This window comes from Pan troglodytes, chromosome 21, assembly GCF_028858775.2.
Source record: "Pan troglodytes isolate AG18354 chromosome 21, NHGRI_mPanTro3-v2.0_pri, whole genome shotgun sequence".
Classification (NCBI taxonomy): domain Eukaryota; kingdom Metazoa; phylum Chordata; class Mammalia; order Primates; family Hominidae; genus Pan; species Pan troglodytes.
Genome location: NC_072419.2, coordinates 29,256,374 through 29,279,394, shown reverse-complemented (window position 1 = coordinate 29,279,394; position 23,021 = coordinate 29,256,374). Strand labels below are relative to the sequence as shown.

Here is a 23,021-nt window from a genome sequence, read left to right as displayed (position 1 = left end):
TGGCAGTGATTTGGAAATCCTTTCCTTTCTCTAGGTACACAACTTTCCCCAAGAGAATTAGGTTAATACTCAAAACAAAATTCCCTACTATTTTGAAAATAAATAGAGGAATCTAGGAGGAGTATCTAGGAGGAAAAGTAATTTCAAGCAAAATTATTCTATGTCCACATTCAGACCTGAAATCATTATCACTATTTATTTTATTTGTTGTTGTTGTTGTTGAGATGGAATCCTGCTCTGTTGCCCAGGCTGGAGTGCTCACTGCAAACTCCATTTTCCGGGTTCAAGTGATTCTCCTGCCTCAGCCTTCTGAGTAGCTGGTACTACCAGCGTACACCACCATGCCTGGTTAATTTTTGTATTTTTAGTAGAGAGGGGTTTTCATTATGTTGGCCAGGCTGGTTTTGAACTCCTGAACTCAAGTGATCTGCCTGCCTCAGCCTCCCAAAGTGCTGGGATTATAGGCGTATCATTATTTTTAAAAACTAATAAAGATCCATGTTGCAGGCAATTTTGAGTAGAACATTCTACCATAAGTGTGTGAACCTAGATGTTTGCCCTTCTCCAGGACTCATTCAGGGTGGAAGGATGACAGAACTGCTGGCTTACACTGCAGATGAGCTCATGCGGCTCCCATTCCAACCCCATTCTAGCACCTTCCAGTGCCATGGAGGCTCAAAAGATGAACACCTCACTTCTCAGCATTCCCTGACACTAAGTCTCCCTGTGTGACCTGCTACAGCCTATAGCAACAGAAGGTGGAGGCCCTGTACACTGGGATGGGGTAGCTGTGCTGGAGCTTCAGTTGTCCAGGCCCTAACATCATGTGTGCTGAGTGGCAGGAGATGGCATTTCTGCTGAGGTTGTTCGGAGGTTTCCTTGCATCTCTGGCTGCTCTGTTCACAGCTGAGTTGCATCCACACCTAAATACATGACTTCCCAGAGGTCTTTGAGCATCCCAATACCTTTTACTGAATCCCTTTCCACTCAGATTTACTAGAGGGTACACTGCTGTCTGCAACTAAGAATCTGACTGAGAAGGTGTCTGGTGTTCATCCATGAGTGTCTAGGCAAATAAATGTATGCACACTTGCTGAGCAACCACAGCATGCATCACCATTTACCCCAAAATAGATTCATGTGGCTGTTTATGAGCACTTGACCTGATGACTTCGCATCTGTTATCTTATTTGATCTTCACAACAGTTCTCCATGACAGGTGGACAAACTGAACCTGAAAGAGTCTCAGTGACTTACCCACAGCTCAGCAGATGTAAAGTGTTGCAGTGGGATTTGAAGGAAATCTCTCAGGTTTCAAAGTCCATGCTATTTCCCATCCCACACTGCCTTGTTACAAGCGCTATACCAGATACATACCTATACAAGAGCAAATATGTAACAGCAAAGCAAAAGAAGACTTATTTCATGCCCTTTTTTAAAGATGTGAAAACTGGGCCTTAGAAAGGCCAAGTGACTTTCCCAGGGTGAAATAAATGTCTGAGGCCTAAGAAACCAACCAAGTAAGACCCTGAACACAGGTCCTCTGACTTTCGCTCCGGGGCAGGTATTTCTACCCACACCAAACTGCCTGGACAGAGGCTCCCTTGGTGGAGAGAACATGCAAGCTTACAAACCAGGGAGCTGAGACAAACCTACACAATGCAGAGGCAGGACAATCCATGGACTTCAAGATGAACCCTTGAGCAAAAAAAGAATCCAAGTCCCTCCTTACATAGGTGCATATGACACAGAGAAATTTCTGTTGTTTTCGTTAAAAAATCATCATCACCATGCCCAATGACTTCAATAAACTTCTTGAGTATAAACAAGCAGAACATTTTTCTCAGCACTGTAGATTCTTTACCATTGACCCCGAGCTACAGTCTAAATTCTTTAAGGTTGACGATGATGTTGATTGCTACTTGGGAATGATTTTGGAATTCTAGTTAGGGTGGTAAGGATTTTGGGGTCAGAGCTGGCCCAGTTCCCATTGCCCTCCAGAACCCAGCACTGTTGCAGACTGTTTTTCTCACTCCGTATGTCCTTTTCTCTATGTTAAAATATTTGCCTTTGGTGTGTAGGATCAATGCAGTGCTGATACTCATTTGACCTCATGAGCCTCATTGTAGGGGAGAAACTGCATGCTGGAGGGCACATTTCAACATGCCCAGAGGAGTTTGGAGGGGTGCTCCTGGGCCTGAATTTTACCTTTGAATTAAATGCAGGGGTTTGGGGCAAAGTGGGCTTCTCTGTGATAATGACAGTGGTGTTGCTCATATTAAGGGAGAAATGCTTTTTTTTTGTAAGCCCTATTCAGAATGTTCAATTTGAGGTAGTAGTGCTATAGATCCCATGACACAACAACACTGTCTGAGGCCCTTTAGCAAACAGAGTTCTCTTAAGCTGAGTCAGCCAAGGACTCCAGATGGCTGTGAGAGCCTGGCCTCAGAGACACATGAAGCGGCTCTCAAAGCCTCCCAGAATCTGTTTCCCTCAACTCCCTGGCCCCACCCACAGTGCTGCCCAGCAATCGATGTTGCCGTTGCTTGAACTCCTTCCCTTCCCTTAGACAGGCCAGCAATGTCTTGCCTCTGAGCCTTCTCACATGTTGCATCTTCTCTTGGAACCTACTCCCTTTCCTTCTACTCCTCCTGTTAATCTGCGTTAGGTTGGGTTATGCCTGGGCACTCCTCCACCCTGTCCTGGTCTTCTCAGTTGTAGTGTTAGTGGTTAATGGTCCACTCATAGTTCTCCAGGCCTTCTGAGTGCCGTTCACAGCAGCCTGATGGCTAATAAATCTGAAGACTATCTTGTGGCCAGAGCCCATGTACTCCAAACTGGAAGTGCTAGAAAATTAGTAACTGCCCCGCATACACACACACAGCAGATCTCCTCAATAGCTGGCAGGCATGGTGGACAAGTTTCTCAGCTCCGTTGTTCCTTGGTGTGATTACTCTCATGACTTATGGTATCTGGGGCTCCAGGTGCCCTCCCTCAGTGGTCACTGCTGGATAACACACCTGTGCTGGCTGCCTTCCCTTTCCTTTCACCTCCTCATTCACTTACCAGGGTTTCCTTAATCATCTTCTAAACAAACTTAATGCAACAAATTCTTGTTTCAGGGTCTGCTTCTGGAGGAAACCAGGCTAAGACACCCATCATAATACCACATCTACCTGTCTAAACTGAGTGCACCTTGCCGTTAATTCTAAGCTCAAGGTGGGCCTGAATGAGTTGCTGTTGTTCACAGTAGTGCCCCAGTGCCTGATTCATGATTAGTGTTCAACATATTTTTTTTTTTCTAAATGAAAAAGACACAGTACAGCCTGTGGAAGAGCTTAAGCCTCTGGCAGGGAAGATGTCACAGGCAAACGAATAACTTGGAGAAAGAAGGGGAGCACTCGAAGCATGTCCATAGGGAGCACAGAAGGGGGGGACTCATGGTGTGCAAGGCACAGAATCAGAGCAAGGGCTCTCCTTTATTTAAATGACTGAATAGGAAAGAAATTTGAGGAGAAAACAAAGTAGAGACTAGCCATGGTGGGTGCATAGATCTGCTGCCAAGACCCCCCTTCAAGTTAGGACTTGCTCCCAGCTGCAGAGTGTGGCCATCAGATGCCACTGGCTCTTCTAAGTTGGCATGAGCTGCTGAGAGCTGCCTGGCCCAGTCAGGCCATTCCTGGTGTGGTTTGTACACCATCCCTGGTGTGCTTTGCACACCATTCCCAGGGTGATGGAGCAAGGCAGGGGCATAAGGGCAGACTTTTTTGACCTAATTCTGACAACCCTGATGGGGGACTGTGGATCCAGAGCTCCCTATGGGGTGGCCAGGACTTTGCCAGCCCTGCATTATGACCAGGTTCTTCCTTGGCCGAATTCTGCTTCCTCCCTCTACCCTTCGCAGATATTGATCCCTAGTCAGAGCTGCCAGATTTAGCAAATAAAAATACAGAGTGCCCAGTTAAATTTAAATGTCAGATACACAATAAATCATTTCTGGTATTCATTATATTCCAGCTATTGTATGGGGCATCTCAAGATGGCCTTTGAGGGCAGAAAGTGGGAGAAGTTCATTTCATGACTCCTTCCTTCCACCTTTCTCTCACTGTTCTAGTTCCTTTCCACGGGTATTAACTGCCTCACTCCTCCAAGTTATGCTACCTGGTTCCTTCAGGAAGCCACTGGGAAGTCAAACCCTGTATCACGTGGTGCAGTCTGAGCCCCTTAGCTCCATCTGAGTCCAGGGGTTGAAGAAGAACTGCAGGGTATCTGAGTGGATTGAGCTTGGGTGACAGGGGAACTGTAATTCTTCATGGTGCATGCAACAGAATCTATACAAAAACCCAGTCCAGGGGAGCCCAAGAGAGCAGTCAGCTTAGGAGATAAGACAATAGCAGATGTGGTTGGTTGGGGTAAAGGAGTGGTCTCCACTGAGCAAGTGGTCAAGGACTAGGATGGAAGGTGTAGCTGAGGCCCTTGAGTCCTAAAACTCACCTCCACACAATCAGTTTATTGAGCAGGATAATGAGGTCAGCTCTGACCAACCAGGGGGCTCTAGGAGCTATCTCATGGGCCTAGAGTATCCCATAGTGCATGGGGAAGCTGTTTTGTGGGTTACCCATTAGGAATGCAGGTGTAGCAATGATGATGTGGGCTATGGTCAAGAAGAGAAAGGCAATGCAATAGGAAGCACAGCATCCATAGAGCTTGAAAGGCGCTGACATGCAAGATGCGTGAGATTCAGTCAATAGAACCAAGAAGGAATGCTCAGCAGACACCTCAACCCCCAAAAAAGGAGAGGGGACAAGGCGGTGAAGCTCAGGTCTGGAGGGGCAGGCGGGCAACCAGCTGAAGGCTCAGGAAGGTCGAGGAGCCAGATGAGAAGAAAAAATTCTCATGGGGCCTGGCATGGAGATAATCAGTGACCTACATCAGCATAATACATTCAAAGAATAGATTTGGTATATTCTAACTAAGGCTTTCTGTCAATAACTAAAAACAAGCAACATGAGCTACAATTGAAGCCACAGCTACTGAAGTTCAAGGAATCTCTCCCCTCTCTCTCGTTTTATACTTTAACCAGTTTAATAAAGAAGCAACAAAAGATCTTGAGACAAAAAATCTCTCAGCCTTACAGCAAAGCAAAGAATGCAGCAATGTTCTTTGGATTTAGTGTCTCTGACAGTATTGGGGGATTTAAAGACAGCCTTCATTTTTCAGAAATGAAACCAAGAAAAATAAAGGGAGAGAAGCTCCTGGGGTCTTTGAATAGCCCTAGGAAATGTTATCTAAAACCACCCCGGTCTTTAGGGCTTTCTCTGTAAACAAATTCATCTATTCCCGAAACCTTTTTATCATCCTCATAGGCATCGGAAAGACGAAGACTTGCCAGGATTGAGACAAAATCCTTTACTCTTTCACACATTTGTGTGAGCATTTCCAAAAATAGAAAAGGGTTTTCCACTTGCTTCAAGAGGTGGAGGGCTGGAGGAGACAAGTGGAGTTGAGGGACGCTCAGGGCGAGACAGGCTATGGTGGCACCTGACTTCAGAAGGGGCACTCTCAGCAGCCTCCCGGGCCGCATCACAGCTCCTGGTGGGGTCTTGGATTCCAGAATCAAATGGCATTTCTGGTTATCATGTCTATTTTTTATTTTTTTGAGACAGAGTCTTGCTCTGTCCCCCAGGCTGGAGTGCAGTGGCACAATCTCGGCTCACTGCAAACTCCGCCTCCCGGGTTCATACCATTCTCCTGCCTCAGCCTGAGACTGTAGTCTCAGTAGCTGGGACTACAGGTGCCCACCACCACGCCCGGCTAACTTTTTGTATTTTTAGTAGAAACAGGGTTTCACCGTGTTAGCCAGGATGGTCTGGATCTCCTGACCTCGTGATCCACCTGCCTCGGCTTCCCAAAGTGCTGGGATTACAGGCGTGAGCCACAGTGCCCAGCCTGTTATCATGTCTTCTATGTACATCCTACTCAAGATCCCAGGATGGTGTCAAATTCTTTGTATTTTAGCCTCTGAGTATCAGATTCAAAATCTTTACAGAAGCAATGACTTATGAATCACAAAATATAGTCAAATTAAATCTTTCACTTCAGCTGACTTCTAAGTGTATGAAGCAAGGGTCCAGACTGACCCAAACTCTGTTCACATTGGGATTCAGGAATTTATAAGCATTTCTAGTGCCCTGGGGCACTGCCAAGAGCTATTCATGTGAGACCCCAGTAAAGCCCTGGGCAGGACATCCTGGAAAGACAAATTTGCTTCAGGGTGATTCTAATTGCCCTTCTCTTGGCTCCTTTCCCGCGCATCTCACATGACTTACTTCTGAGTCCTAGGAGGAGGTGGGGGGTGCGCAAATATCAAAGGAGCACTGGAGAGAGCAAAGCCTGGGCAGCACAGCCATTGGTGATGTCGGTGAAGAACCTGTGATGCAGGCAAACCACCCTGGTGACACTGGAGCCTGGCTTTGCTGACACTAGCAGCTCTGAATGGCATCATCCAATGTGATAGGCATGGTTGCACTGGGAGGTATTCACAGCACAGGTGATACCACCACCACTTGCTGGAGTTTGTGTAGATGTTACATGGCAGCCACTTCAGGTGGGAACCTAACAGGAAAAAATGGCAGACTCAAAGTGGGTTACTGAAGAGAGTTTAATATACATACTACTGAGAAATGTGAGAACAGAAGGTTGAAAAAGCACAAGACATTCTAAACCCATACCAGTGTACCCTGGGTGCAATAATAATGGGGATCCATCACTCTCTCCACTCTCCCCAGGCATCAAGAAGCAGAGGAGTTGACCTGGCTGAGTGTATATATTGCATTCTGAATTAGTTGTCTAATTTGGAGTAACAAACAAACCTAAAGCTTAGCATATTAAAACAAAAAACAATTACTATCTCACACAATTTCTGAGGGTCAGAAATTTGAGAGTGGTTTAGTAGGGTCATGCTGGCACATAGTCTCTCAGTAAGATCCAGTGAAGATATTGGCTGGGGCTACTGTCATCTGAAGGCTTGACTGGGGCTGCAGGATTGGCTTCCAAGATGGCACATTCCCATTCCCATGGCTGCTGGCTTGAGGCCTTGGTTCTTTGTTGGCTTTTGGGCTGAGAGTTCATTTCTGTGCCATGGGGACCTCTCCACAGGGATGCCTGAGGGTCTTCACAATATGGCAGCTGGCATCCCCCAGCCTGAATGATCAAAGAGAAAGGCAGAACAGGGCAGAAAACAAAACGTCTTTTATGACCTAGCATTAGAAGTGACACCTCTATGCATACTTTAATTTATTTTTTACAAATGAGTCATTAAGTTTACCCCACACTTAAGAAAAGTGAAAATGTATTCTACCCTTTGAAGGAAAGAGTATTAAATAATTCATAGATACACATTAAAATCATCACAGTCCAAAGTCTTTGTCAACTATGTAGGTAGATTTAAAATTTGAAATTATTCACCGATACAGATTTTAAAATACCAACACAAAGTCTGCAATCAGGACAAGAGCTGAATCTTTCCTTTTACTGGGATTATGAAAGGTTCCAGTTGAGTGTTCGTGGCCTTCTGATTGTAACAGCTGAATCCCAGGTAGCTTTTCCTAAGGATTATTACTCTGTGTGGATTCCAGAAAGGTTCCAGCTGATGTACATGGTGGTCAGTTCTTGCTTCTGAGGGAAAATAAGAATGAGAACATGATTTATACCTGGTAAATAAGATGGACAGGGGTGGAACTCACATTCAGATTCTCTGACTTCCAGTGGATGTGGTTTTTCTCATAGATTTGATAACTCAACCTGCACCTAAAAGGCCAGGATAGACCCCACATCTCACCTTACCTACTCATTAATAGATCTAACCTATTCACGTACGAAAAACGCTTAGGGTCAAGATTTCTGACTGGAAGTCAGAGAATTGACTGTGAGTCCCACCTTTTCCCTGCCTGTGAATTGACCAGGTTTAAATTATGTCCTCATCCTTATTTTCCTCACTGGTCAAATGAAAATAATATATATATTCACCTTCGGAATCACAGAACATGAGAACAAGATGACATATTATCAGTATCAGTATTATTGTTCCTAAAGTTGTCAAAGTTCAAGAAACTTCACGAAAAAAGGTGGCAATTATCATTAACTTCATCACCCAAAGGCCACCAGAGTTTTTCAAAATTTTTCCTATCTGAAAAAAAAAATAAAAGAAGAAGCTGATGAACAAGTATCAGATACCATTTTAGGACTGTAGGCTGGTGTTAAGGCCAATGCATTGTAGATACTAGAGTCATGGGGGTAAGGCTTGGGAAACATTTTCTTTTTATAACTCCCGATATTACTCAGTGAGATAAAATAATGACAGGTTCATTTACTAATCATTGCTTGATAAGCAGTATTGCACAATTTGTGAAAGGATAAAAACAATTACAAACAAATCTAAGCAACCAAGGCAGACTACAGGTGCCTGAGGAAGGTTTCCTTTGACACAGCTTCCATTACAGATGAGTAGAGATGTCGTCCAAACCCAGTCCGTTCCAATCAGCACTCCACCACTGGCATGACTTCAGGCTCTTTGGCACCTGTGAGATATAAGTAGGTCTTCCAGCATTCACTCCTATAAACACTTTCATAAAAGTTTTATTTGTATCTAATAAAGTGCAATGTAATACCCAGAATAAGTAACCCATGGCATTCAGCCAGGGAATGAATTCCTGCCTCAAATAAAGGAAAAGCACAGAGCAAGTTATACTTACGACATTCCTGTCTCTGTGCAGAATCTCACATGCCTTTCCTGGGAGGAGAAGGTGATGAACCTGTAGCTGGGAAGTTCTTGGAATGCCAAGCAGTGGCAGCTCTGATGCCCATGCAGAGAAACACTCATACCATCTGAGAATTGTGAGCATCTCTCCAGTCTGCTAGTTTAGCAATGTTGCAAAATCAGTTTCTGGAGAACATAATAAATTACCATTTGTTCTGTTTAAATATACACAAAAGGCAGTGTTAGTATGTAAAACTAAGTTTTTATGGACAAACAGGCATGTTATCAAGATTTATTTGATCTCTAACGTGGGGGAATCATCTGAAATCTTAGTCACCTGCAAATGCAAGTCTAGACTTGCTAGGTTTGTGATATGGTCTTGCACTTCTTTTAACATCAAAATCTAAGTTACCACTTGAAATTGAGTTTGTCAGTGAGTTTTAAGAGTTATGGCACTGGAAATGTATTCTTTTCATTATTTAAAAATATACTTTATTATTAACTATTGTTACCATGCTGTGCAATAGACTCCAAAATCATTTCTAATGGAAACTTTGCACCCTTTGATCAATATCTCCTCATTCCTTCCCCCAACCTCTGGTAGCCACCATTCTACTCTCTATTGCTTTGAGTTCGACATTTTTAGATTCTGCATGTAAGTGAGATCATGTAGACTTTGTCTTTCTGTGCCTGGCTTATTCCACTTAGCACAATGTCCTCCAGCTTCATCTACATTGTCACAAATGACTGAATTTCCCTCTTTTTAAAGGCCAAATAATATTTCAGAAAAAGCGATGGTACTAACAATCTTCCTGTTTTGGGGATGGCATAATGTGCAAAAAGTCAAGGGTTGTAGACTCTTTCATTTTTCCTGCCACTCACTGAGCAATTTGGGGCAAGTCATTCCACTGTGTCTTCTATCTATTCAGTCAGAAACATTTATTGAGCACACACTGTGTGCCAGACAGGTTTCTCAGCATCAAAAATACAGCAGTGAGGAAGGCCAACAGTAATGGAAAAAGTGTATGTGTGTGTGTGTGTGTGTGAGAGAGAGAGAGAGAGAGAGAGAGAATGAGGGGATGAAAAAGACTATCCAGAAACTTTAGATGGAGCAAAATGGCCATGCTTGGGCAGCAACTCTGAACAGATTACCTCTTGGGTGACTTTACATTTAATCTAAGATCTGAGCAACAAGAAGAAGCCTACTCTGCAAAGATCAAGTTCAATGGCATTCCTTGGTGAGGAAATAACTAGTGCTAAGCCTAGAAACAAGCACGGGCTTGTGGTGGTGTAGGCTGCTGAAGCTGCAACTTGGAGACAAGATCAGAAGGGAGGACAAGGGTGAGACCAAGTAGAGTAAGTGAACCCAGATAAGTGCTTGGACTGTATTCTAAGCAATGGGACATGGTTGTTGGAAAGTCTGAAGTAGGAAAGCAATGTGATCCATGCTTTTAAAAAATCTCCTTGTGTCTCTGTGGGATTAAAACATACAGAGCAATGACTGAATCAGTATATGCCTTAGGAGACTACAGACCCTTCCAGTGTTCTAGAAGCTTGGACTAAGGTAGTGAGAATTCACAGAAGTGAAGGATTCAGGATATCTATATATGTAAGGAAAGGAAGACTTACTGGTGTGAGAGAAGAAGAGAATTCAGAGAGGTTGCATAGACTTTTGGCTTTAGCAAAAAATGAATCAATTTTGGATATTGTTTGCAGAAATGAAATGATAAATATTCTAGGTAGATTGGGGGAATACACCTGGAGTTCTGTTTGGGCCATTACAGACATGTTCCCTATAGACATCCATGAAGATTTGGGTTTATGGGTTTAGGTGAGAGGAGCGGGTGGAAATTTTGGAGTCTTTTCATGTAGAGGATTTGAAGTCTGAGGCCTAAATGTTGTCACTCAGAGAGAGTTTGCAGATGAAGAAGGAAAGGGTGCCCAGGAAAGAGCACTTCAGCACTTGGAGGATGAGCAGAGGAGAGTATAAGGAAAAAGTACTCAAGGAGGTAGGGGATCTACCTAGGAAAGAAAGTATTACAGGAAGAGGGCAGTAGTTGCTGAGTGGTTGCTCAACTGTTGCTAAGATTATGTGGAATAATAGAAAGTGGCCGTTGAATTTAGAAACACAAAGATCTTGGTGTCTATGAAGAGTCTTTTTTTTTTTTTATTCGAGATGGAATCTGGCTCTGTTGCCCATGCTGTAGTGCAGTGGTGCGATCTTGGCTCACCACAACCTCTGCCTCACGGGTTCAACCAATTCTCCTGCCTCCGCCTCCTGAGTAGCGGGGATTACAGGCAAGTGCCACTGCTTTGTCCGACTAATTTTTATTTTATTTTATTTGTATTTTTTTAGTAGAGACATGGTTTCACCATGTTGGTCAGGCTGGTCTTGAACTCCTGGCCTTAGGTGGTCCAACTGCCTCAGCCTCCCAAAGTGCCAGGATTACAGGTGTGAGCCACTGCACCCGGCCTCCATGTAGAGTCTTAATGGAGTGATGGAGTGAGCTGATAAGAGAATAAGAGGTGAGTATGAACAGATGGAACCCTTGAGAAGCTATAACATAGGGAGTGAAGAACCAGCGCTGGCTCGGGAGAAATATGAGACCAGGAAAAATCTTTTCTGCATGGAAGATACTAGAATATGTTTACCTGCTGATGGGAATGGTCTAGTAAAGAAAAGAGGGCATTGTTTCAGGAGAAAGGGAACAACTAAAGGAGGGGGGTCCTGAGGCTATGAGAATAGATGTGGTTCAGGCCATGTCAGAAGGGGCTGGCTTAAATGAAACTATCCCAGGAACGGAAGAAGAAAAAAAGGCTTGGCCCAGCTGCCAGCCGATATATGGGTGGTACCTTGAGGCTATTACCAACTGAGGAGTTGCTTTCAGCTTCTCAGTACAGTATGAGGCTGAGTTATTAGCCAGCAGTTGCCCTATACTTAAAATGAGAGGGCTGAGACATTATTTTTTTAACAAACTTTATTTTTAGAGAAGTTTAAGATTCACTGAAAAATGAATAGACAAGTACAGAGTTCCTATACACCCCTCACTCCCACATCTGCGCAGTCTCTTCCACTATCAACATCCCCCACCAGAGCAGTACATTTGTTACAATCCAGGAACCTACACTGATACACCATTATCACCCAAAGTCCATAGTTTACATTGGGGTTCACTCTTGGTGCTGTATATTCAATAGATTTGTATTCAAAAGACATATATCCAACATTGTAGTATTCTACAGATCAGTTTTCACTGCCCTAAAAATTATCTGTGCTCCATCTATTCATCCCTCCCTCTCCTCAACCCCTGGCAATCATTGATCTTTTCATTATCCACATAGTTTTACCTTTTTCAGAATGTCATGTAGTTGGAATCATTCACTATGTAGCCCTTTCAGATTGGCTTCTTTCACTTAGCTATATACACTTAAGGTTCCTTCATGTCTTTTCACAGCTCAATAGCTCATTTTTTAAGTGCTAAATATTATTCCATTGTCTGAATGTTTCACAATCTATCCATTCACTTGCTGAAGGACATCTTGGTTCCTTCAAAGTTTTGGCCATTATGAATAAAGCTTCCATAAACATCTGTGTGAAGGTTTTAGTGTAGACATAAGTTTTCAACTCATTTGGGCGAATACCTAGGATCACAACTGCTGAATTCCATGTTGAGTATGTTTAGTTTTGTAAGTAATCACCAAACCATCTTGCAAAGTAGTTGTACCATTCTGCATTCTCAGCAGCAATGAATGAGAGTTTCTGTTGCTCAACATCCTCGCCATATTTGGTGGTGTCAGTGTTTTGGATTTTTATTCTAATGAATAGTGATGTCTCATTATTGTCTTATTTACAATTCCCTAATGACATATGATGTGCAGTATCTTTTCATATCCTTGTTTATCATCTGCATATCTTTGTCAAAGTGTCTGTTTCAGTCTTTGGCATATTTTTTAAATGAGTTGTTTGTTTCCTTACTGTTGAGTTTAAGACTTATTTGTATGTTTTGGATAACAATCCTTTATCACATGTATCCTTTGCATATATTCTCTCTCAATCTGCAGCTTGTCTTCATTTTCTTTTTTTTTTATTATTATACCTTAAGTTCTGGGGTACATGTGCACAACGTACAGGTTTGTTACATATGTATACATGTGCCACATTGGTGTGCTGCACCCATTAACTCTTCATTTACATTGGGTATATCTTCTAATGCTTTCCCTCCCCCCTCCCCCCACCCCATGGCAGGCCCTGGTGTATGATGTTCCCCTTCCTGTGTCCAAGTGTTCTCATTGTTCAATTCCCACCTATGAGTGAGAACATGTGGTGTTTGGTTTTTTGTTCTTGCGATAGTTTGCTGAGAATGTTGGTTTCCAGCTTCATCCATGTCCCTACAAAGCACATGAACTCATCCTTTTGTTATGGCTTCATAGTATTCCGTGGTGTATATGTGCCACATTTTCTTAATCCAGTCTATCATTGATGGTCATTTGGGTTGGTTCCAAGTCTTTGCTATTGTGAATAGTGCCGCAATAAACATACGTGTGCATGTGCCTTTATAGCAGCATGATTTATAATCCTTTGGGTATATACCCAGTAATGGGATGGCTGGGTCAAGTGGTATTTCTAGTTCTAGATCCTTGAGGAATCGCCACACTGTCTTCCACAATGGTTGAACTAGTTTACAGTCCCACCAACAGTGTAAAAGTGTTCCTATTTCTCCACATCCTCTCCAGCCCCTGTTGTTTCCTGACTTTTAATGATTGCCATTCTAACTGGTGTGAGATGGTATCTCATTGTGGTTTTGAATTGCATATCTCTGATGGCCAGTGATGATGAGCATTTTTTCATGGGTCTCTTGGCTACATAAATGTCTTCTTTTGAGAAGTGTTTGTTCATATCCTTGGCCCACTTTGTGATGGGGTTGTTTGTTCTTTTCTTGTAAATTTGCTTGAGTTCATTGTAGATGCTGGATATTAGCCCTTTGTCAGATGAGTAGATTGCAAAAATGTTCTCCCATTCTATAGGTTGCTTGTTCACTCTGATGGTAGTTTCTTTTGCTGTGCAGAAGCTCTTTAGTTTAATTAGATCCCATTTGTCAATTTTGGCTTTTGTTGCCATTGCTTTTGGTGTTTTAGTCATGAAGTCTTTGCCCATGCCTATGTCCTGAATGGTAATGCCGAGGTTTTCTTCTAGGGTTTTTATGGTTTTAGGTCTAACATTTAAGTCTTTAATCCATCTTGAATTAATTTTTGTATAAGGTGTAAGGAAGGAATCTAGTTTCAGCTCTCTACATATGGCTAGCCAGTTTTCCCAGCACCATTTTTTAAATAGAGAATCCTTTCCCCATTTCTTGTTTTTGTCAGGTTTGTCAAAGATCAGATGTTTGTAGATGTGTGCTATTGTTTCTGAGGGCTCTGTTCTGTTCCATTGGTCTATATCTCTATTTTGGTACCAGTACCATGCTGTTTCGGTTACCATAGCCTTGTAGTATAGTTTGAAGTCAGGTAGCGTGATGCCTCCAGCTTTGTTCTTTTTGCTTTGGATTGTCTTGGCTATGTGGGCTCTTTTTTGGTTCCATATGAACTTTAAAGTAGTTTTTTCCAATTCTGTGAATAAAGTCATTGATAGCTTGATAGTGATGGCATTGAATCTATAAATTACCTTGGGCAGTATGGCCATTTTCACAACACTGATTCTTCCTATCCATGAGCATGGAATATTCTTCCATTTGTTTGTGTCCTCTTTTATTTCGTTGAGCAGTGGTTTGTAGTTCTCCTTGAAGAGGCCCTTCACATCCCTTGGAAGTTGGATTCCTAGGTATTTTATTCTCTTTGAAGCAATTGTGAATGGGAGTTCACTCATGATTTGGCTCTCTGTCTGTTATTTGTGTATAAGAATGCTTGTGATTTTTGCACATTGATTGTGTATCCTGAGACTTTGCTGAAGTAGCTTATGAGCTTAAGGAGATTTTGGGCTGAGATGATGGGGTTTTCTAAATATACAATCATGTCATCTGCAAACAGGGACAATTTGACTTCCTCTTTTCCTAGTGGAATACCCTTTGTTTCCTTCTCCTGCCTGATTGCCCTGGAGAGAATTTCCAACACTATGTTGAATAGGAGTGGTGAGAGAGGGCATCCCAGTCTTGTGCCAGTTTTCAAAGGGAATGCTTCTAGTTTTTGCCCATTCAGTACGATATTGGCTGTGGGTTTAGCATAAATAGCTCTTATTATTTTGAGATACGTCCCATCAATACCTAATTTATTGAGAGTTTTTAACATGAAGGGCTGTTGAATTTTGTCAAAGGCCTTTTCTCGTCTATTGAGATAATCATGTGGGTTTTGTCTGTGGTTCTGTTTATATGCTGAATTACGATTATTGATTTGCATATGTTGAGCCAACCTTGCATCCCAGGGATGAAGCCCACTTGATCATGGTGGATAAGCTTTTTGATGTGCTGCTGGATTCTGTTTGCCAGTATTTTATTGAGGATTTTTGCATCAATGTTCATCAGGGATATTGGTCTAAAATTCCCTTTTTTGGCTGTGTCTGTGCCAGGCTTTGGTATCAGGATGATGCTGGCCTCATAAAATGAGTTAGGAGGATTCCCTCTTTTTCTATTGATTGGAATAGTCAGAAGGAATGGTACCAGCTCCTCCTTGTACCTCTGGTAGAATTCGGCTGTGAATCCATCTGGTCCTGGACTTTTTTTGGTTGGTAAGCTATTAATTATTGTCTCAATTTCAGAACCTGTTACTGGTCTATTCAGAGACTCAACTTCTTCCTGATTTAGTCTTGGGAGAGTGTATGTGTCCAGGAATTTATCCATTTCTTCTAGATTTTCTAGTTTATTTGCGTGGAGGTGTTTATAGTATTCTCTGATGGTAGTTTGTATTTCTGTGGGATTGGTGATGATATCCCCTTTATCATTTTTTATTGTGTCTATTTGATTCTTCTCTCTTTTATTCTTTATTAGTCTTGCTAGTGGTCTATCAGTTTTGTTGATCTTTTCAAAAAACCAGCTCCTGGATTCATTAATTTTTTGAAGGGTTTTTTGTGTCTCCATCTCCTTCATTTCTGCTCTGATCTTAGTTATTTCTTGCCTTCTGCTAGCTTTTGAATTTGTTTGCTCTTGCTTCTGTAATTCTTTTAATTTTGATGTTAGGGTGTCAATTTTAGATCTTTCCTGCTTTCTCTTGTGGGCATTTAGTGCTATAAATTTCCCTCTACACACTGCCTTAAATGTGTCCCAGAGATTCTGGTATGTGGTGCCTTTGTTCTCATGGGTTTCAAAGAACATCTTTATTTCTGCCTTCATTTCGTTATGTACCCAGTAGTCATTCAGGAGCAGGTTGTTCAGTTTCCATGTAGTTGAGCAGTTTTGAGTGAGTTTCTTAATCCTGAGTTCTAGTTTAATTGCATTGTGGTCTGAGAGACAGTTTGTTGTAATTTGTATTCTTTTACTTTTGCTGAGGAGTGCTTTACTTCCAACTATGTGGTCAATTTTGGAATAAGTGTGATGTGGTGCTGAGAAGAATGTATATGCTGTTGATTTGGGGTGGAGAGTTCTATAGATGTCTATTAGGTCCACTGGGTGCAGAGCTGAGTTCAATTCCTGGATATCCTTGTTAACTTTGTGTCTCATTGATCTGTCTAATGTTGACAGTGGGGTGTTAAAGTCTCCCATTATTATTGTGTGGGAGTCTAAGTCTCTTTGTAGATCTCTAAGGACTTGCTTTATGAATCTGGGTGCTCTTGTATTGGGTGCATATATATTTAAGATAGTTAGCTCTTCTTGTTGAATTGATCCCTTTACCATTATGTAATGGCCTTCTTTGTCTCTTTTGATCTTTGTTGGTTTAAAGTCAGTTTTATCAGAGACTAGGATTGAAACCCCTGCTTTTTTTTTATTTGCTTGGTAGATATTCCTCCATCCCTTTATTTTGAGTCCATGTGTGTCTCTGCACATGAGATGGGTCTCCTGAATACATCACACTGATGGGTCTTGACTCTTTATCCAATTTGCCAGTCTGTGTCTTTCAATTGGAGCATTTATCCCATTTACATTTAAGGTTAATATTGTTATGTGTGAATTTGAGCTTGTCTTTATGATGTTAGCTGTTTATTTTGCTCGATAGTTGATGCAGTTTCTTCTGAGCATCGATGGTCTTTACAATTTGGCATGTTTTTGCAGTGACTGGTACTGGTTGTTCCTTTCCATGTTTAGTGCTTCCTTCGGGGGCTCTTTTAGGGCAGGCCTGATGATGACAAAATCTCTCAGCATTTGCTTGTCTGTAAAGGATTTTATTTCTCCTTCACTTATGAAGCTTAGTTTGGTTGGACATGAAATTCTGGGTTGAAAATTCTTTTCTTTAAGAATGTTGAATATTGGCCCCCACTTCCTTCTGGCTTGCAGAGTTTCTGCAGAGAGATTCGCTGTTAGTCTGATGGGTTTCCCTTTGTGAGTAACCCGACCTTTCTCTCTGGCTGCCCTTAACATTTTTTCCTTCATTTCAACTTTGGTGAATCTGAGAATTATGTGTCTTGGAGGTGCTCTTCTCGAGGAGTATCTTTGTGGTGTTCTCTGTATTTCTGGAATTTGAATGTTGGCCTGCCTTGCTAGGTTGGGGAAGTTCTCCTGGATAATATCCTGCAGAGTGTTTTCCAACTTGGTTCCATTCTCCCTATCACTTTCAGGTACACCAATCAGACATAGATTTGGTCTTTTCACATAGTCTCATATTTCTTGGAGGCTTTGTTCATTTCTTTTTACCCTTTTTCTCTAAACTTCTCTTCTCACTTCATTTCATTCATTTGATCTTCCATCTCTGATACCCTTTCTTCCATTTGATGTAATTGGCTACTGAAGCTTGTGCATTCTTCATGTAGTCTCATGCCATGGTTTTCAGCTCCATCAGGTCATTTAAGGACTTCTCTACACTAATTCTAGTTAGCCATTTGTCTAATCTTTTTTCAAGGTTTTTAGCTTCTTTGCATTGGGTTCAAACTTCCTCCTTTAGCTCAGAGGAGTTTGATCATCTGAAGCCTTCTTCTCTCAACTCGTCAAAGTCATTCTCCATCCGGCTTTGTCCCATTGCTGGCGAGGAGCTGCATTCCTTTTGAAGGGGAGAGGTGCTCTGATTTTTAGAATTTTCAGCTTTTCTGCTGTTTTTTCCCCATCTTTGTGGTTTTATCTACCTTTGGTCTTTGATGATGGTGACATACAGATGGGGTTTTGGTGTGGATGTCCTTTCTGTTTGTTAGTTTTCCTTCTAACAGTCAGAATCCTCAGCTGCAGGTCTGTTGGAGTTTGCTGGAGGTCCACTCCAGACCTTGTTTGCCTGGGTATCAGCAGTGGAGGCTGCAGAACAGCGAATATTGCTGAGCAGCAAATGTTCCTGCCTGATTGTTCCTCTGGAAGCTTCATCTCAGAGGGGTACCCAGCCATGTGAGGTATCAGTCTGCCCCTACTGGGGGGTCCCTCCCAGTTAGGCTACTCGGGGGTCAGGGACCCACTTGCGGCAGCCTGTTCATTCTCAGATATCAAACTCTGTGCTGGGAGAACCACTACTCTCTTCAAAGCTGTCAGACAGGGATGTTTAAGTCTGCAGAGGTTTCTGCTGCCTTTTGTTTGGCTATGCCCTGCCCCTAGTGGTGAGTCTACAGAGGCAGGCAGGCCTCCTTGAGCAGTGGTAGGCTCCACCCAGTTCGAGCTTTGTTTACCTACTCAAGCCTCAGCAATTGCAGGTGCCCCTCGCCCAGCCTCGCTGCCACCTTGCAGTTCAATCTCAGACTGCTGTACTAGCAATAAGCGAGGCTCTGTGAGCATGGGACCCTCTGAGCCAGGCATGGGATATAATTTCCTGGTGTGCCATTTGCTAAGACCATTGGAAAAGCACAGTATTAGGGTGGGAGTGACCCTATTTTCCAGGTGCCATCTGTCACCCCTTCCCTTTGTTAGGAAAAGGAATTCCCTGACCCCTTGTGCTTCTGGGGTGAGGTGATGCCTTATTCTGCTTCAGTTCACATTCAGTGGGCTGCACCCACTCTCCTGCCCCCACTGTCCGACGAACCCCAGTGAGATGAACCCAGTACCTCAGCTGAAAATGCAGAAATCACCCGTCTTCTGCATCACTCATGCTGGGAGATGTAGACTGGAGCTGTTCCTATTCGGCCATCTTGGAACTGCCCCCCCATTTTCTTAACTGTGTGTTTTACCAAGCAGAAATTTTTAATTTTAATTAATCAAGCTTATTATTTTTATGGGTTTTGCCTCTGGCGTTATATTGCCATATCCAAGTCATTGATTTTCTCCTGTTATTTGCTGGGAGGTTAATAGTTCTGCATTTTATATTTAGGTCTATGCTCTATTGGATTAATTTTTGTGAAGGATGTAAGGTTTGATCTAGATTCATTTTTTTTACACAGAAATGTCCAGTTGTTTCAGCACCATTTATGGAAAAGACAACATTTCTCCATTGCATCCCCTTTGCTCCTATATCAAAGAGTAATTGACCATATTAATGTGGGTCTATACCTTAGCTCTCTGTTCTATTACTTTGAACTATTTGTTTATTCTTTCATCAATACCTCACCGTCTTGATTACTGTAGCTTTCAGTAAGCCCTGAAGTTGGTTAGTGTAAGTATTCTGACTTTCTTCTCTTTCAATGTTGAGTTGGCTATTCTCGGTCTTTTGCTTTTCCATATAAACGTAAAATCAAGATCGTCAGCAAAGCCTGAGTCCTGTCCTCTCGCTCTCCTCCTCGGACAGCATGAGCTTCACCACTCGCTCCACCTTCTCCACCAACTACTGGTCCCTGGGCTCTGTCCAGACGCCAAGCTATGGTGCCCGGCTGATCAGCAGCTAGGCCAGCGTCTATGAAGGTGCTGGGGCCTCTGGTTCCCTGATCTCCATGTCCCACTCCACCAGCTTTGGGGGCGGCATGGTGTCCAGAGCCCTGGCTGTGGGAATGGCTGGGAGTCTGGCAGGAATGGAAGGCATCCAGAACAAGAAGGAGACCAGGCAAAGCCTGAATGACCACCTGATCTCCTACCTGGACAGAGTGAGGAGCCTGGAGACCAATAACCAGAGGCTGGAGAGCAAAATCTGTGAGCAATTGGAGTAGAAGGGACCCCAGGTCAGAGACTGGGGGCATTACTTCAAGACCATAGAGGACCTGAGGGCTCAGATCTTTGCAAATACTGTGGACAATGCCCACATCGTTCTGCAGATTGACAATGCCCATCTTGCTGCTGATGACTTTAGAGTCAAGTATGAGACAGAGCTGGCCATGCTCCAATCTGTAGAGAGCGACCTCCATGGGCTCTGCAAGGTCATTGATGACACGAATGTCACTCGGCTGCAGCTGGAGACAGATCAAGGCTCTCAAGGAGGAGCTGCTCTTCATGAAGAAGAACCACAAAGAGGAAATAAAAGGCCTACAAGCCCAGATTACCAGCTCTGGGTTGACCATGGAGGTAGATGCCCCCAAATCTCAGGACCTCAACTAGATCATGGCAGACATCCAGGCCCAATATGACGAGCTGGCTCAGAAGAACCGAGATGAGCTGGACAAGTACTGGTCTCAGCAGATTAAGGAGAGCACCACAGTGGTCACCACACAGTCCACCGAGGTTGGAGCTGCTGAGATGATGCTCACAGAGCTGAGACATACAGTCCAGTCATTGGAGATCAACCTGGATTCCATAAGAAATCTGAAGGCTAGCTTGGAGAACAGCCTGAGGGAGATGGAGGCCCCCTACACCCTTTAGATGGAGCAGCTCAATGGGATCCTGCTGCACCTGAAGTCGGAGCTGGTACAGACCCAGGCAGAGGGACAGCGCCAGGCCCAGGAGTAGGAGGCCCTGCTGAACATCAAGGTCAAGCTGGAGGCTGAGATCTCCACCTACTGCCGCCTGCTGGAAGATGGCTAGGACTTCAATATTGATGATGCCCTGGACAGCAGCAGCTCCATGTAAACCATCCAAAAGACCACCACCCACCAAATAGTGGATGGCAAAGTGGTGTCTGAGACCAATGACACCAAGTTCTGAGACATAAAGACAGCAGAAGCAGGGGACTTTTGGGGAGAAGGAGGCCAATAAAAAGTTCAGAGGTCAAAAAAAAAAAACAACTTAGAATCAATTAGTTTATGTAACAAAAATAACTTGCTGGGATTTTGATTGGGATTGCACTGAATCTACCAGTCAAGTGGTAAAGAACTGACATTTTGAAAATATTGAGTTGTCCTGTCTATAAACATTGAATAACTTTTTATTTTTCTAGTCTTTTGATTCCTTTTTATCAAAGTTTTGTCATTTTCCTCATATAAACCTTCTACATACTTTGTTAGATCTGTATCTAAATATTTCAATTTGGGGCTGCTAATGCAAATGGTAATGTGTTTTCGTTTTAAATTCCACTCATTCATAGGTTGCTGGCATATATGAAAGTGATTGACTTTTGTATACTAACCTTGTATCCTGCATGCTTGCTATAAAATTATTATAAAGTTTCAGTTATTCTGTTGATTCTTTCATATTTTCTATATAGGCAATTATATCATCTGCAGAAAAAGACAGTTTTATTTCTTCCATCCTAATCTATATACCTTTTATTTCCAAACTGCTATTTTTAAGGTTTATTACAACACCAACGTGTTATGAATACATCCTAATAAAGGATTACTTGTAGTTCACAAATAAAACCAAAAAAGTCTGTAAAATACTGAAATTTTACATAAGTCAAAAATAATAGGTGAAGACAAATATTGTATGATTCCATGTATATGAGATACTGAGGGTAGTCAACTTCATAGAGACAGAAAGTAGAACGGTGGATTCCAGGAACTGAAGGAAGGGAGAATGGGGAGTTGTTTAATAGGTACAGAGTACTCTGTCTTAGAAGATGAGAAAGTTCCAGAGATGGATCGTGGTGATGGTTACACAACATTGTAAATGTACCTAATGTCACTGAACCGTACACTTAAAAATAGTTAAATGACAAATTTTACATTATTTCTATTTTGCAATAATTTTTAAAAAAAGATTGGTAATTGATTTTGTTGCTGGCAGGATTTAAAGCCCTTGCTCCACCCTACAGACAAAACAAGATTGCAGGATTGTGTTGCTGGTATTTTGTGTTTGTTTGTTTTTTCCCTATAGAATTCACCTGTTCTCAACATGTTCAGCATTCACTCAAAAATCCCAATGGTTTCTAATAAAGATTCAGCTACTAAAAGATATAAAGTTTAATGATACAAAACAGCAGCAACACAAATTGACGATTAACCCAGATCCCATCCATGCAGAGTCGCTCCAAACTATCTGTTCTCTTTTCCTTTCTTTCTTCCTGTTGGGTAACTGCTGTTGTGAAGTTGCCACCCATACGTGATGTTTTCATACTTTCAGAGGAACCCAGAACATGTGTATAAATAGTCACGCATAATATTAACAGAAGGTGTATAGGCTTTTTTGTGTGTTTCCCTTTTTCTCTGTTTCTTTTTCTTTTTTCAAACGCTTAACCCAGTGCCCAGAGGACTGGCCATTTGTTGTCTAGATACCCTACTCTACCACAGTTTTCCCAGTGTGATGCCATCTTCCTCCTCCACCTTGAGGCTTGCTCTCATCATCACTCCCCTCTCATCCATCATCTCTCTCGTTAATTCCTCTCTGCCTTTGCCTGCTTAGGGAATCCACAAGCACAAGTCTCCCACTGGCACTCTGAGATACAAAATTCCACAAACTGTATTTCCACGTGAAATCCAACACTCTAGAACTATGAATTTCTGCCCTTGTACCATGCATTACACACATGTACTCAGTATCATTTAGTTGTATTTTATCAAGTGTTGGAGAGCTTGAAACTCCCCAACACTTGATAGGCAATCTTGGGTAAGAAACTTGATGTCTCAGATTTGGTTTCCCACCTCCCCTAGGTAAGGATTAAGTACAAGTCGTTCTTTGAGAAGTGATCCTAAGAAAACTCAGTGGAGTGGGGAGTTGGGGAGAGACGGGAAAGGGTAGAAAGTTAAGATGGGAGGTATCATTGAGCTCTTTACCACTGGGAGCAATCAGGACTCAACTCACAGGGAAATTCTGGAAACAACTGCAGACTACACCCCAGAGAGATTCTCTTCACAGCAGCTAGGAAACTAGGACATTTATCTACCAGCTCCCAGCTGCCATTGGTTGAAGGCTGCTTCCTGGACACTGCGTTTCCAGCACCTCTGGCCTGCCCTGAACTCAGGTCCACCATCATC

At 42.6% G+C, this 23,021-nt stretch overlaps 1 pseudogene; it reads left to right on the top strand.

The window, feature by feature from the left end:
- LOC741759 (keratin, type I cytoskeletal 18-like) overlaps positions 1–20,814 on the top strand; it is a 31,286-nt pseudogene extending 10,472 nt beyond the window's left edge.
- Positions 20,815–23,021: the final 2,207 nt, after the last annotated feature.